Source organism: Puma concolor, chromosome C1 (genome assembly GCF_028749965.1).
Source record: "Puma concolor isolate L17-30 chromosome C1, mPumCon1.1.hap2, whole genome shotgun sequence".
NCBI classification, from domain to species: Eukaryota; Metazoa; Chordata; class Mammalia; order Carnivora; family Felidae; genus Puma; species Puma concolor.
In genome coordinates this window covers 20296184-20309757 of record NC_141674.1, presented here as the reverse complement: position 1 = coordinate 20309757, position 13574 = coordinate 20296184, and the positions used below count along the sequence as shown (strand labels likewise).

The window sequence follows — 13574 nt, the reverse complement described above, 5'->3', positions numbered from 1 at the left end:
TTGATTCCATATCCATTTATTCGGCACCAACCAGGTACCAATATAGCAGAGGATGAGGTCCCTGGCCCACGGGGCTTACAATCTAGTGGGGAAGAGAGTCAAACCGGTAACGCATCCATAGATGAGGCAACTGCAGGGCCTGAAATGTGAGAGGGCCGAAACAGAGAGAGGAGCTGGGGAGCCCTTCAGAGGGAGAGGTCAGGGGAGGCCTCTTCGAGCTGAGGCTGGAAGGATGAGCAGCCAGATGCGCAGAGACGGGGGGCAGTTGTGGGCTCAAGACGTAGGGGCAGGAGCAGGCTTCCAGAACAGAACGTGTGGCCGTGTAGCTGGAGTAAATGAGAAGCTGAGTGGGAGGCAGAAGTGAGGTAAAAGTCAGATAAAGAACTGGCCTTTCATTCCAGCCAATGGGAAGCCAGGGGCTGGTTTTTTGGTTTTTTTTTTTTTTTTGGGTTGGTGGGTTGTTTGTTTTCATATGAGGAGGGACTTGTCCTCAAGGATGAGTCAGGAAGAAAGAGGAGATGGGCACAGTCCAGGTAGGTGTACGGTAGAAGTAAGGTGAGGGCTTCCCCCATGCTGGGCTCCTGTTTCCTCAATGACATGAGGCTTGGTCATCGCGGCACGAGGGGTGGGGGATAATGGCAGGACATGTGTCCATTAGGCCATGTCAGGCTTCCAGGGTCCAGGATGGAGCCATGATCTAGCCCTAAGGAAGCCAGGCTCTAACCAGCCCTCGTGCTCACCAACACCTAGCGGTTCCCTAGGGAGACGGAGGCACTTCCTTGACTGGCCCCTCCCCTGCCACCGAGAAGAGACCAATAGTAGCAACTGAAGCCTCAACCGTCACAATCAGATGTCACCTACAGCCACCATCATAACCACCGTCACCCTCACAATAGGCACAAGGACAGGATAGGAAACCCTGCTCCTGGGAGTGAACCGGACCCTGTAAGCTAGCTGCGGGGGACCTGGGGAAGACACAGTCCTGGGACAGAGCCAGTGGCGTGCTGGAGCTGGCTCCCCCTGGCTTGTGAGAGCTGAGTCTGTGAATCTCCTCCCAATTCTGCATGCAGTAACAGCAGGGGGAGGCTGAAATCAAGCACAGTGGGGGAGTTTTTGCAATTTTTCCCAGCTACCCAGTTCACCAACATACCTCTGGACAGAGCCCTGAAGACAGGGAGAGACCCCGACCCCACCACTTGCCCCTGTAAACTCCAGAGCCTGGAGCAGGATCAGCAGGAGGCAGCCAACCACGTCCACAGAGTCTGGAGGGTAGGCCGTCTGGTGGGGGGGGATGTGGGTGGAGACAGGAGGTCATCTGCCCCCAAGATACATCTGATAGTGAACTGGGACCCTGCGTATTAGCTCAGGGACATCACCTTCACCGGAGCCTCTGCTCCAGCCCAGGAGCCCAGGAGTGGGCTCCCAGCCAGGCCACCTGACTCACCATCCTGGAGTTGGAATCCTGGGCTGGGTCTGTCCTGGAAGGGCTGCTTCTCCCCGTTCCCTGATCTCAGGATGAGCCCTGACCCTGGTCACAAACTGGGCCTGAGCCCGGTGACAAAAGATCTCCACCCAGGCCCAGACAGAGCCCCACCCTGGTTCTGGGTTGGGCTCCGATAGGCCACAGAAAACACTCTCACCTCCATCTGCACACAGGCCCTGGCTCAGCCCTAGACTCACAGGCCCCTGCGCCCCAAGCGGAGCAGGCCTGGGGAGGGATTGGCTCAGCACCTCTGCAGTCCTCCTGCCTGGAAAAGCAAATGGTGGAAAACAAAACAAAATTAAAAGTCACCACCAGCTCCTCCTTGCTTTAGTGACACATCTCTGTCTTAGGAAATAAGGCCTAAAGGCAAAGTACATTTTCTAAGGCTAACCCCTCCCCACCTCTGCCAGGCTCCCTCTTCGATTTGGAGGATTCTTGCCCTAAACTGTTCCTCCCACTGTCCCCAGACACAGGCCTCCCTGTTGCCAGGAGGAGAGAGAGCTGTGAAAGTCCCAGGAACTTCATCTGAGAGCCTAGGGGATGGAGGCCAGGATCTTATCTGGCTTATGGGCTTGGGCAAGACTCTTCTCTTCTCCACACCTCAGTTTTCCCATCTGTACAGTGGGAGATTTAGCCCTCCTGCTCTAATATCCAAAGTTAGGAAACCTGATGGAAATTCAGGGCCCCGTATTCAAGCATCGGAAGGGCTGTCTTTTCTGGGTAATTCAGATCCAGGGGACCCACGAGACCCAAGAAACTTTTCCTAAAACATGTATGGGCTACTGGGTCCAAGCACTGGCATATCCTCTTAGTTCTGGTACCCTGTACTAGTGACTTAGCTTCTCTGGCCATCTGTTTTCTCATCTGTCAAATGGCAATAACACCAAGTTTGTGAGGATCAAATGAGGTAGTGGCAAGAAAAGTGCTTTGTAAGCTGCAGGGTACAGTACTCCTGGGAGGGAGGGACAGTTATTATTGGTGTCGGTATGGGTTGATGTTTTGCCTTCCAGCAGAGCCCAGAAAGTGGACCAATCTGGCCTAGCTCTCAAGTGGGAGATCTCAAAGTCTCTCCAGGACCCTCGACCCCAGCCCTGCCAAGAACCAGCTTGAGCCCAGCATAAGCCTGCTACCTGGCCTCCCTACCTCAGGACGGGACAAATCTTCCTCACTGGACCCCAAAGATTGCAGGCTTTAGAGCTGGACCAGCCTTGGGGATCCTCAGATCCCATCTCCTTATAGTGGCCCAGATAGGAAAGGGACTTGCCCCAGGAGGCACACAGCATGTTAGTGGCCAAGCTGGGCCTCAGACCCAGCCCTCTCCTTCGTATGAGACTCTTTGCTCTAACTCTGGCCTCTAAAAACAGTGTCCCCCTGGAATCCTGACAGCACCAATGTCCCTGCAGCTGCCCCAAGTCAGCAGACCCTGGCCAGGCCGGGACTCTGGGAGAGAGGGGCTGTCCAAGGCATCCCTCCACAGGCTTCACGCTCTGATGGGCTCTCACCTCCTCCAGAAAGCCTTCCCTGACTGGCACCCAGAAAGGCTCAAAAGTGACTTTCCCCCCACACCTCCCCTTTGACAGAAAACCCCTTAAAGATGAAAGGCGTCTGCCTGCCCGTCTGCTAGCCCCTACATGGAGTTTCTTCAGGGTAGAAAACAGCTGAATTCTTCTGGGCTTCCCACCACAGGGGCCTAGCCCAAACTGAGGGCAAAGGGAATAAGAGGAGAAGAAAAGGGGAGGGGAAGGGAGGGGAGGGGAGGGCAGGCTGGGCAAGTGATCACTGCCCTGGGAGTTTGAGACCCAAGCCATTGGCAGGGAAGACGGTGAGGCTGGCAGGACTGGAGACCCGGAAGCCCCGCCTCCTTGGACTTCAATTCCCTGGGCCTCCCTCCCTCCCCCACGGTCCATTCCCCCAGGGCGGGCTCCTCCCGTGGGAACTGCTGTCTCGGCAGCGGCGCCCAGCCACGCGGCTGCCAGGAATGAGGCTGGGCAGTCGTCGGGGCGGGCCTGGACAGGGCTGCCCCTTGCTCGGGCCTGGGGACCAGGCAGCTCTGGGCCGAGGCGGGCAGGGAGGGCAGCTGCGTGGGCCCTGGGAGCTGGACGCGACCTTCTGCTGCCTGCAACAGCGGCCGGACAGCACCTGGGAGCTGGTTAGAGGTGTAGACTCCCAGGTCCTACCCCGGACCTGCTGATTCAGAATCTGCATTTTCACAAGAGCCCCAGGTGACTCCTAGGCACATCACAATTTGAGAAGTCCTGTTCTAACAAGAGTCCTCCTGCGTGCGTACAGGTTAAAGAAAAGGCGCCTACGAACTTCCAGTTATAAAATGAGTAAGTCACAGGGATGTAATGTACAGCATGGTGACTACAATTAATAACACCGATTGTATATTTAAGAGGTGCTGACAGAGTAGATCTTAAAAGTTCTCACCACAAAAAAACAAATTGTAACTTTGTATGGTGACAGATGTTAACTTCTTGCGGTGATCACTTCACAGTATAAACAAATATCTAATCATTATGTTGTACACCTGAAACGTATAATGTTATATCAATCATATCTCAATTTCAAAAATTAAATCATGAACAAAAGACATAGATTACCTTCCTTTTATTCCTTCTTTAAGTTTCAGATAGGATATTATCTTTTTTCCCCCCAAATTAGGAATGTATAAGTAGGATTATATTACCTATGAATTGTATTCCATCACAGGAAAGAGGTATTGCAGAATATTTGTTATAAAATGGAGCGTGGGGGAGGGGAGTGCCTGGGTGGCTCAGTCAGTTAAGCATCCGACTTCGGCTTAGGTCATGATCTCATGGTTCGTGAGTTTGAGCCCCACGACAGGCTCTGTGCTGGCAACTTAGAGCCTGGAGCCTACTTTGGATTCTGTGTCTCTGTCTCTCCCTGCCCTCCCCTGCTCGCTCTCTCTCTCTCTCTCTCAAAAATAAAGAAACGTTAAACGTGTTTTTAAAAAAATGGAGCGTGGGGTCTGCTGGGGCTGGAAACCCACTGAGAACCCGCTCCTGTTTTCAGTCAGCAACCTCAGCCCTGAGGAGACAGAAATGGGGGTGAGCAGCCCTTGAACCTGAGAAGCTTCTACTCTAGCAGGGGTAGACTACTCTAGCAGACTCATATCACCCACCACTTTCCTGAGCCTCAGTTTCCTCACTCATGGAATGGGCATAATTAATCATCAGTCATCACCACTTCTAACAGGCTCCACCAAGCTTGGGGACAGGGAGGAGCTTTGTGAGCAGCCTCAAACCTGAGGCAGGTGAGGTCCCAGAGTGCCCTGCTCACAGCTCAGCCTTCTGGTGCATCTTCCTGCCCTTCCAGCCCCCAGCCCTCCTGTTCTTCCCTCGAGCCTCGTCTTCATCTATGGTCTTAGTCTTCTTCCTTCCTCCTTGATCTCCCCCCAAAAACACCTGTCTGAACCTTGCTCCCTTTAGCAAATTAGCACTGTTTCTGGAAGGAGCAAACATTCATTGAATGCCAAGTACACAGGCATCACTCGCACATGGGGTCTTTTATGCCAGCCCTGAGAGGTAGGTGATAATGCCCCCAATAAACAGATGAGGAAACTGAGGCTCAGAGAAGGGGAGTGATGTGCATCCAGAGCACAGAGCCAAAAAGAGGCCCAGATGGAATAGGAACTCAAGCTTTGGGCTCCCACTACCACGGGCTTCCTCAGCTGGGAAGCAGGAACCAATTTTCAGTGACCTTAGGGAGGACTAAATTTAAAGTCTCACCTCAGGGATCTGGCTGTGGCCACACTGCACCACTCCCTGCAGGATCCGCTTCTAGAAGAGTGCTCCTTCCTCCTTTCTTCAAAGCATCCCTTCACTTATTCCATGAATATTTATTGAGCGCTGAATAACCGGCAACACGGTTCCAGGAGCTGGGGTACACAGAAAACAAAACCAGGCAAGATCTCTGCCCTCCTGGAGCTTCTGTTCCAACAGGGAAAAGGAAAACAAACAAACACATGCGCACACACATAGCCACCCACCTACCCCCCCTCCCCACACACACACAACATGATGTGTAGATGGCGTTGGGTGCTATGGGAACCATAAAGAGAAGAGAAGAGGTCTCTGGGGTGGGAGACTGCCATGCTCATTGGTTAGTGAGCAAGGCCTCGGTGAGAAAAGAACCCGGAGGAATGAGGGAGAAGCCAGGTGGCTCTCAAGAATGAGTTGGGCAGGGGTGCCTGGGTGGCTCAGTCGGTTGAGCGTCCAACTTCGGCTCAGGTCATGATCTCGCAGTTCGTGGGTTCGGGCCCCACATCCGGCTCTGTCCTGAATGCTTGCTCAGAGCCTGGAGCCTGCTTCAGATTCTGTGTCTCCTTCTCTGTCTGCCCCTCCTCCGCTTGCACTCTGTCTCACTGTGTCTCTCAAAAGTAAATACATGTAAAAAAATAAAAAAATAAAAAGAGTGAGTTGGGCAGATGATAGAGCAATCGCAAAGGCCCTGGGGTGGGACAGGAGCATCCAGGAGGCCAGTGCACCTACAACAGAGGAGGGAGAGGAGAGGAAGAGACGAGGCGGTGGGTATCCTGTAGAGCCTTGTGATTCGAAGGACTTTGGCTTTCTTCCAAGTGAGATGGAGGTATTGCAATGGCGTGACCTGGCTTGTTTTAAAAGGATCAGCCAGGCTGCTGGATTGAAAATAGACTGTAAGAGACAAGTACAAAAGCAGGGGGCCAGTAGGGAGACTCCAATAATCCAGGAGAAGGGCGATGGTCACGAGGTGGCAGTAAGTGGCGGTTGGGGGTGGGATGGGGTCAGACTTTGTATTCAGAAGGCAAAGCCAACAGGACTTGCTGACACTTGATGTGGCACATGAGAGAAAAGGGAGTAAAAAAATCGCTTCAGATTTTCAGCCCAAGAACTAGAAGTTGCCATGTGCTACGGGAGGAGCATTTCAGTTCGAGAATTCCACTCTGGACGTGTGAAGTTTGAGAAGACAGCAAACATACAAGAACAGACGGTTCCCAACTTAACGACGGGTCACCTTATAATCTTTTGACTTTACAACAGTATGGAAGCGATATGCATTCTGTAGAAACGATACTTCAGATTTTGATTTTGGATCTCTCCCCAGGTTCGAGATATGGGGTTAGATCCTGGATCCTCTCGTGACGCTGGGCAGTGGCATTGGTGGCTCCCAGTCAGCCAGCGATCACAAGGGTAAATAACTGATACATTGACAACCATCTCGCACCCGTACAACCATTCCGTCTGTCACTTCCAGTACAGCATTCAAAACGTCGCAGGAGATATTCAGCACTTTATTACAAAATAGGCTTTGCGTGAGATGCTTTTGCCCAACTGTAGACCGATATAAGCGTTCAAGTACGTTTAAGGTTGGCTCAGTTAAGCATCCGACTCTTGATTTCAGCTCAGGTCGTGAGGTCATGGTTCGTGACATGCAGCCCGGAGTCAGGCTCCTCACTGACAGTACGAAGCCTGCTTGGGATTCTCTCCCTCCCTCCCTTTCTGTGCCTCACCTGCTCATGCACTCTTTCTCAAAATAAATAAACACTAGAAAAATAATTGCATAAGCCTGGAATTCGGAAGTGAGCTCGGGCCTGGAATACGTAAAGCTGGGGTTTGCCAGCACGTGGATAGCTTTTAAAGCTTGAAACTGACTGAAATCACCAAGGGAGTGAGTACAGACAGAGAAGACGCGAGGACTAGGGAGTGAGTCCTGGGCATGTCACTGCTTAGAGGTTGAGGGAACGAGGAGACAACAAACCAGCAGTCAATGAAATAAAAACGTCAGGGCGGTAGACTGTCTTAGATACCAAGTGAAGCAAGTATTTCAAGAAGGAAGGAGTGATCAGCCACAAGTAATTTGCAGGTCTAGTAAAATACGAGGATTAAGAATTAACAATTAGAATGGGAGGAATTTTTCAAATCACATATATGCTAAGGGACTTATATCTAGAGAACTTTATATCTAGAGGACTTACATCTTTAGATATCAAGAACCCTTAAGAGTCAACAATGTTAAAAGTAATACAATTACAAAATGGGCAGAGGACTTGAGAGACGTTTCTCCGAAGACACAGACAGCCAATAAACATACGGAAAGATGTTCAGCACCATTAGCGATCAGAGAAATGAAAATCAAGACCATTCCAACACCACCTCATACCCACTAAGATGGAGATAGTAAACAAACGAAACAAGTGTTGGCGACGATGGGGAGACATTGGAACCTTCGTACGCTGCTGGTGAGAATGTAAAATGGTGCAGCCACTGTGGGAAACAGTCTAGCATCTCCTCAAATGGTTAAACATCAACTTCCCTTATGACCAGCATTTCCACTCCCAGGAATATACCCAAGAGGAATGAAAACATATGTCCACACAAAACCTGACGACACCAAGAATGAGCTCTAACTATAGACTTGGGATGATTGTGACATGTCAACATAAGCTCATCAACTGTCACAAATGTACTGCTATGGTGGGGGTGTTTATCATGGGGGAGATTATGCGTGTGTGGGGGCAGAGAGCATATGGGAACTCTCTGTACCTTCCTCTCAATGTTGTTATGAATTGAAAACTGCTCTAAAAAAAATTTTTTTTTTTAAATAGGCTCCACGCTGGGCTTGGAGCCCAACAAGGGGCTTGAATTCAGAACCCTGCGATCAAGACCTGAGCTGAGATCAAGAGTTGGATGCTTAACTGACTGAGCCACCCAGGTGCCCCTAAAAATATTTTTAAAGAACTTGCACATGACTATTCATAACAGCCAAAAAGTGGAAACAACCCAAACGTCTATCAACTGATGGACTGATAAATAAAATGTGGAATATCCATCTATCCACAGAATATCATTTGGCAATAAAGAAAAAGTGAAATACTAATGCTACAATGTAGATGAACCTTGAAAACATTATGCTAAGTAAAAGAAACCAGTCACAAAAGACCACCATTTATCTGAATGTCCAGAAAGGGCCAATGTATACAGGGACACAAAGCCAGTCGGTGGTTGCCTATGGCTGTGAGCTGAGGGGGTCCGAGGGAAATGGGGAGTGACCGCTAGAGGGTACAGGGTTTCTTTCTGGAGTAATAAAAAAAGTTCTAAAATTGATCATGGTACTGGCTGAACAACTCTGAATGTACAAAAAACCACTACATTGTATGCTTTATATGGGTGAAGTGTATGCTATGCAAATTATACCTCAATAAAGCTATTACTTAAAGCAATTGATGATTGGACTCAGCAATGTGAAGGTCACAGGTGACCCTGACAAAACAGTTTCGGTGCCGTGGTGGGGACAAAGCCTGACTGAAGTGTGTTCAAGAAAGAACAGAATAACTGAAGACGGTGAATACAGACATTTTCAAAGAGTTTGCTATATAGAGAAATGGAAGGGAGATGTGAGATCAAGAGAGGTGTGTTTTAATTTTGTTGGGTTTTTTTTTAGATACAAGAAATTATGTTCTAACATTAATTGGAACGATGCAGTGGAGAAGGGGAAATGGCCAGAGTGAAGTCCTTGAGCAGGTGAGAGGCAGGGGTCCTGGTGTATAAGTGGAGGGGTTGCCGCAGAGAGGAGCAAGCGGGGTTCATCCGAAGCAGCAGGAGGGAGGCTAGAAATGAGGCACAGACCCAGTGATTGGGTAGGTGTTGAGAGTCTGCAGAAATTCTCCTTTGATTGCTTCTATTTTCTCAGTGATGTAGGAAGCGAGGTCTTCCGCCAAGAGGGGGCGGGGGAGGAGCTGTCCAGGACTGGGGGGAGGAAGAGAGTTAAGGAATTGCGTCTAGGACCGCAGGGGAGTGACAGCACCGGGCTCTACTCCACGGGTAGGACAGCCACACAGTGCGCAGGGCCCCCTGGAGAGGCCCCCTGACGCTCAAGTGAGACCTGTCGGCAGGACTGTGTGTCTTTCTCCAGCTTCAGTCAACTGTGGGGTACAAACGCACAGCTGAATTAACCAGGGTGTGGTTTTGCCAGGTGAGCGCAGTTTAACAAGAGGGGAGCAAGGTGGGTGAGGGTGTGTGCAAGGAAGTAATTATAATGATGGTCTGTGGAATCGAAGCTGGTTAAGGAGGCTAGAAACAGTGGGGGGAAAGTGGGAGGATCAGTGGACTGAAGGGCCTGGTGAGTCAGGACCCAAGGCAAGGTACTGACAAGGTCCAGGAAAGTACTTTGGCCATGAGGGGCTGAGGCAGGATGGATGGCGAGAACCACAGAGGAGGGGAGGGGATTCTCCAGAGGCAAGGATTGTCCCTGCGTAATCGAACAAACCAAATCATCCTCAGAGGCAGGCCCAGGGTAGGGCCTGGGCGTGGGGTTCAGCCAGATCTGGGTGTGAAGCCTGTCCTTCCAACCATGGGGCCCTGCACAAATTAATTTGTTTCTCTGAGCCTCAGTTCCCTCTCATGCAAAGTGCGAGATCACTCCTTTGTCAAAAGATTATGTTCTGAAAATGGAATAAGAAACTGTATGGAAATTGCCTAGTGTGGTTCCAGGCACAGGGTGCTCAGTAATGTGGGCTGATCCCAGAATGCTCTTGTCTGGAGTTCCAGGGCAGAGGAGGGGCCGATGTGGAAGCCAGCACTCTCCACAGGACCCCTTCTCCTTCCCATCACCTCAAATCGTAGGTGAATGGAAAGGCCTGACTCCATTTCACCGCCATTTTACAGAATAGGAAACTGAGGCCCAGAAAGGGAAAGTGACTTACCTATGTCACTACAACTCGACTATCATAGAGAGTAAATTTCCTTTTAAAATCAGAGTCAGGGGGCACCTGGATGGCTCAGTCGGTTGAGCGTCCGACTTCACCTCAGGCCATGATCTCACGGTTCGTGGATTCGAGCCCCGTGTCGGGCTCTGTGCTGTCAGCTCAGAGCCTGGAGCCTGCTTCGGATTCTGTGTCTCCCTCTCTCTCTCTCTCTGCCCTTCCCCTGCTCACACTCTGTCTCTCTCTCAAAAATAAACATTAAAGAAAAAAAAAACTTAAATAAAAAGTAAAAATTTAAAAAATTTTAAATTTAAAAATAAAATCAGAATCAGAAATTAAGATGGGAAATATATACTGGAGGGAAAAGGCTCATATATAATATTTGAAAGCCCGATGGACTTGACTCTTCAGAGGGTACCCCAGCCATTGTTCCCCTCCATTCCCTGGGACAATAAAAAGTTGGCCGTGGTGAAGGTGAAAAACCCTCCTGAGATGCCCCTGCTCTCTCGTCTTCTCTCTCCTCTTCCTACATCCCCAAATCACACACACTCCCAGGGCAGTGATGCTCAGGTCCTGTCATTGGGCAAACATTGGTCCGATTAGCTTTGAAACAGAAGTGTCAACAGAAGGGTGATTCATAGCTCAAGCATTTGCTAATTGCTCTTCCTAGCCCAGACAGCAGGAGGGAGAGAGAGGGAAGGAGATCTCTAAGTTTGCTTTCTTAGAGAACTTGATTCTAGAGCATGGGGTGGCCCTATACCCGGCTGCCCTCATGGGGCCCTACCCCTGTGCAGTTCCAACCCCAACCAATCTCCCTGGGCAAACCCCTCTGGCTCTCTGGACACCAGTTTCACCATACATAAAGTGAGAAGTGAATGAACAAAATGACTGTCACAGCCCCCTGCCCCCAGCTCGGGCCTTCAGAGTTGTAGGAATGTATGGTCTGGTACCCTCTCTGCTGCCCGGCCCGTCCAGGGACAAGCACAGGGAGATGGGACAGAAGTGGATCCAGAAGCTGTAATGGGAATGCAACCTCCTTAGGGAGGCTTTCTGCGATCACACCCCCAATGGACATCAATCTCACCAGTTCTCTCTCTCTCTCTCTCACATATACACATGGCTGCTTTCTCTCCCATTCCCTGTTTTATCTTCTTAGCACTATCTTAAATGTCTTATTTATTTGTCTCCTTGGCCATTGTCTTTCTACACTAGAATGCCAGTTCTAGGGCAGGGACCTTGCCTATCATATCTCGGGGCCTAGCCCAGCCCCTGGCACACAGTAAGTGCTTAGTATATATGTGTTGGTTGGTGGATGAATGAACGAAGGAATAGATACATCTGGAGGGTGGTACCAGGGCTGTGCCAAGTATGACTCTGTGATCTGTGCCAAGTCTTCCATGAGGAGCAGTTGAAAAATAGGGTTCTGGAGTCAGGAGACCTGGATTCAAGTCCCACCCTGCCAATTAGTGGTTGTATGACCATGTCACTTGACCTCTCTAAACCCCCGGTTTCTTCATCTGTAAACTGAGTATAATGATCCCACATCTTGATGCGTATTTTTAGAAATTAGAGGTCATGTATGTAAAGCGACCTGATACATAGTAAGTACTAAGTAGATGTTAGTTTCCTTTCTTTTCCTTCCTCTGCAGGGGATTGGAGGTGGTAGATCAGGGGTTTGGAGACTCTGGGCTCAGCAAAGGAAGTTTCTCAAATATTTCTTCTCTTCCAAAAGAAGGGAAAACAAAATAGCAAGGAACTTTACTGAGAATGGTGCAAGGGACTTACCCATAGTCACACGACCTAGCAGTGGAGCAAGGTCCCCTTCCTTGGGGAAAGAGGAAGCTCCTGATCCCAGACAAAATGGAGAGAAGGGCAAGGGTAGGATCTTGCTTGTGGGGGCCTCCAGAAAGAGGAAGTGACTGCTCTAGTCAGAGAGTCAGGCTCCTGACAAGCTGGTGATCCTGGAATGTAGTTTATCATTTGTAGGTCTCGGTTTCTCCTTCGGTGCATTGGGAATATCACTCCTTGCCCAGCCTGCCTTACAGAATGGGAGAGTGTTAGGAGAGTGATATTTAATCTAAGAGAAAATATTGTAGTGATACATCAAGCAGACTCAATTCCTGAAATTTTGCCACAGGTACATATTTTAAAATCAGAAGAAAAGATGAATTTAAAAATAACAATGAGGGGGTACCTGGGTGGCTCAGTCGGTTAAGCATCTGACTTCGGCTCAGGTCATGATCTCACAGTCCATGAGTTCGAGCCCCGCATCAGGCTCTGTACTGACAGCTCACAGCCTGGAACCCCCCCCGCTCGCTCGCTCTCTCTCTCAAAAATAAATAAACATTTTTTTTTTTAATCTAAAAAAAAAAAAAAAAGAAAGAAAAGAAAGGAATAAGCCTCATCCCTCTAGGCTCTGTAAAGTGGGAAAGAAAAGCATGTAAATATATTATTTCAGTAGAATATACGAAAATGTCTTGGCAACCATAAATAAATCAAAATTTAAAAAATATTTATTTAACATCTTCTCTGGGACAGATAAAGAAACGGGCTCAGAGAGGGTAGTGACTTGCCTGGGGGCACACAGGACCTGATAAGGCTGAGAAGAGGCTGGCACGAAAGACTTCCACCAGCTGCTCAGGAAGCCCCTACCAGAAGACGGTGCAGAGGAGCCCAAGACCCTGGGTCAGGAAAGCCAACTCCCCATTTGCAGCTGCTGTTCATCCTCTAGCCCCGTAAAGGCCCTGCCTGGGTCTGCACAAGTGTAATGGAAAGAGCATGCGCCACAGATTCTAGAGCCCCGGTTCAGCTCCAGGGCTCCAACTTATTTGCTGTGTAACTTTGAGGGAGTCACGCCCCCTCTCTGAGCCGGTTTCCCCTCCCTTCAATGGGAGTGTTAACGCTAGCCAGGCTGTGGTTGGCAAGCGCCAATCAAGAGTGCATTAAGTAATATCTACCTTAGTATACACAGAGTTCGTTACCTTTCTTCAACTCTGGAAGAGCAGGAGGAGCGCTGTGTGGAGTCGAACAAGTGGCGCAATCTCTCTGGGCTTCTGAAAATAGCAGATGACCAGGCCCAGGCCCGGGGCCTTCTAAATTCCTTCCAGCGCCAAAAAGAACCCTGGAATTTTTTAGTGGTCCAACTCCGCTACAAACTCCACAGGTCACTTCCCTCCCGCCTGCCCCTGGAGGGCGCAGTCCCTTTAAGTCTAGGCCTGCCCCGGCCCGGGCCAATCACGGAAAACAGAAGGTCTTTAAGGACCAAAGGAGGGAATTCAGCCCGTGCAGGTGGGCGGGGCAGGGGCATGCCACCCAGCCAATCGGAATCTCCCTAGCGACGAGTGACCAAGGTGCAAAGAGCTGCTGACCAATGGCAGAGGCGCAGGG

The 13574-nt window shown here is 49.9% G+C and overlaps 1 long non-coding RNA gene across 2 annotated transcripts; it reads right to left on the bottom strand.

The window, feature by feature from the left end:
- LOC147577864 (uncharacterized) lies at positions 1-13460 on the bottom strand. 2 transcript variants are annotated; one of them, XR_015254563.1, is made up of 3 exons: positions 13169-13460; positions 1641-1748; positions 1-343 (listed from the first exon to the last, which is right to left on the bottom strand). It is a non-coding gene; the product is annotated as an uncharacterized LOC147577864 (long non-coding RNA). The 2 variants fall into 2 exon arrangements; XR_015254562.1 differs by lacking the exon at positions 1641-1748.
- Between the last annotated feature and the right edge of the window lie 114 nt (positions 13461-13574).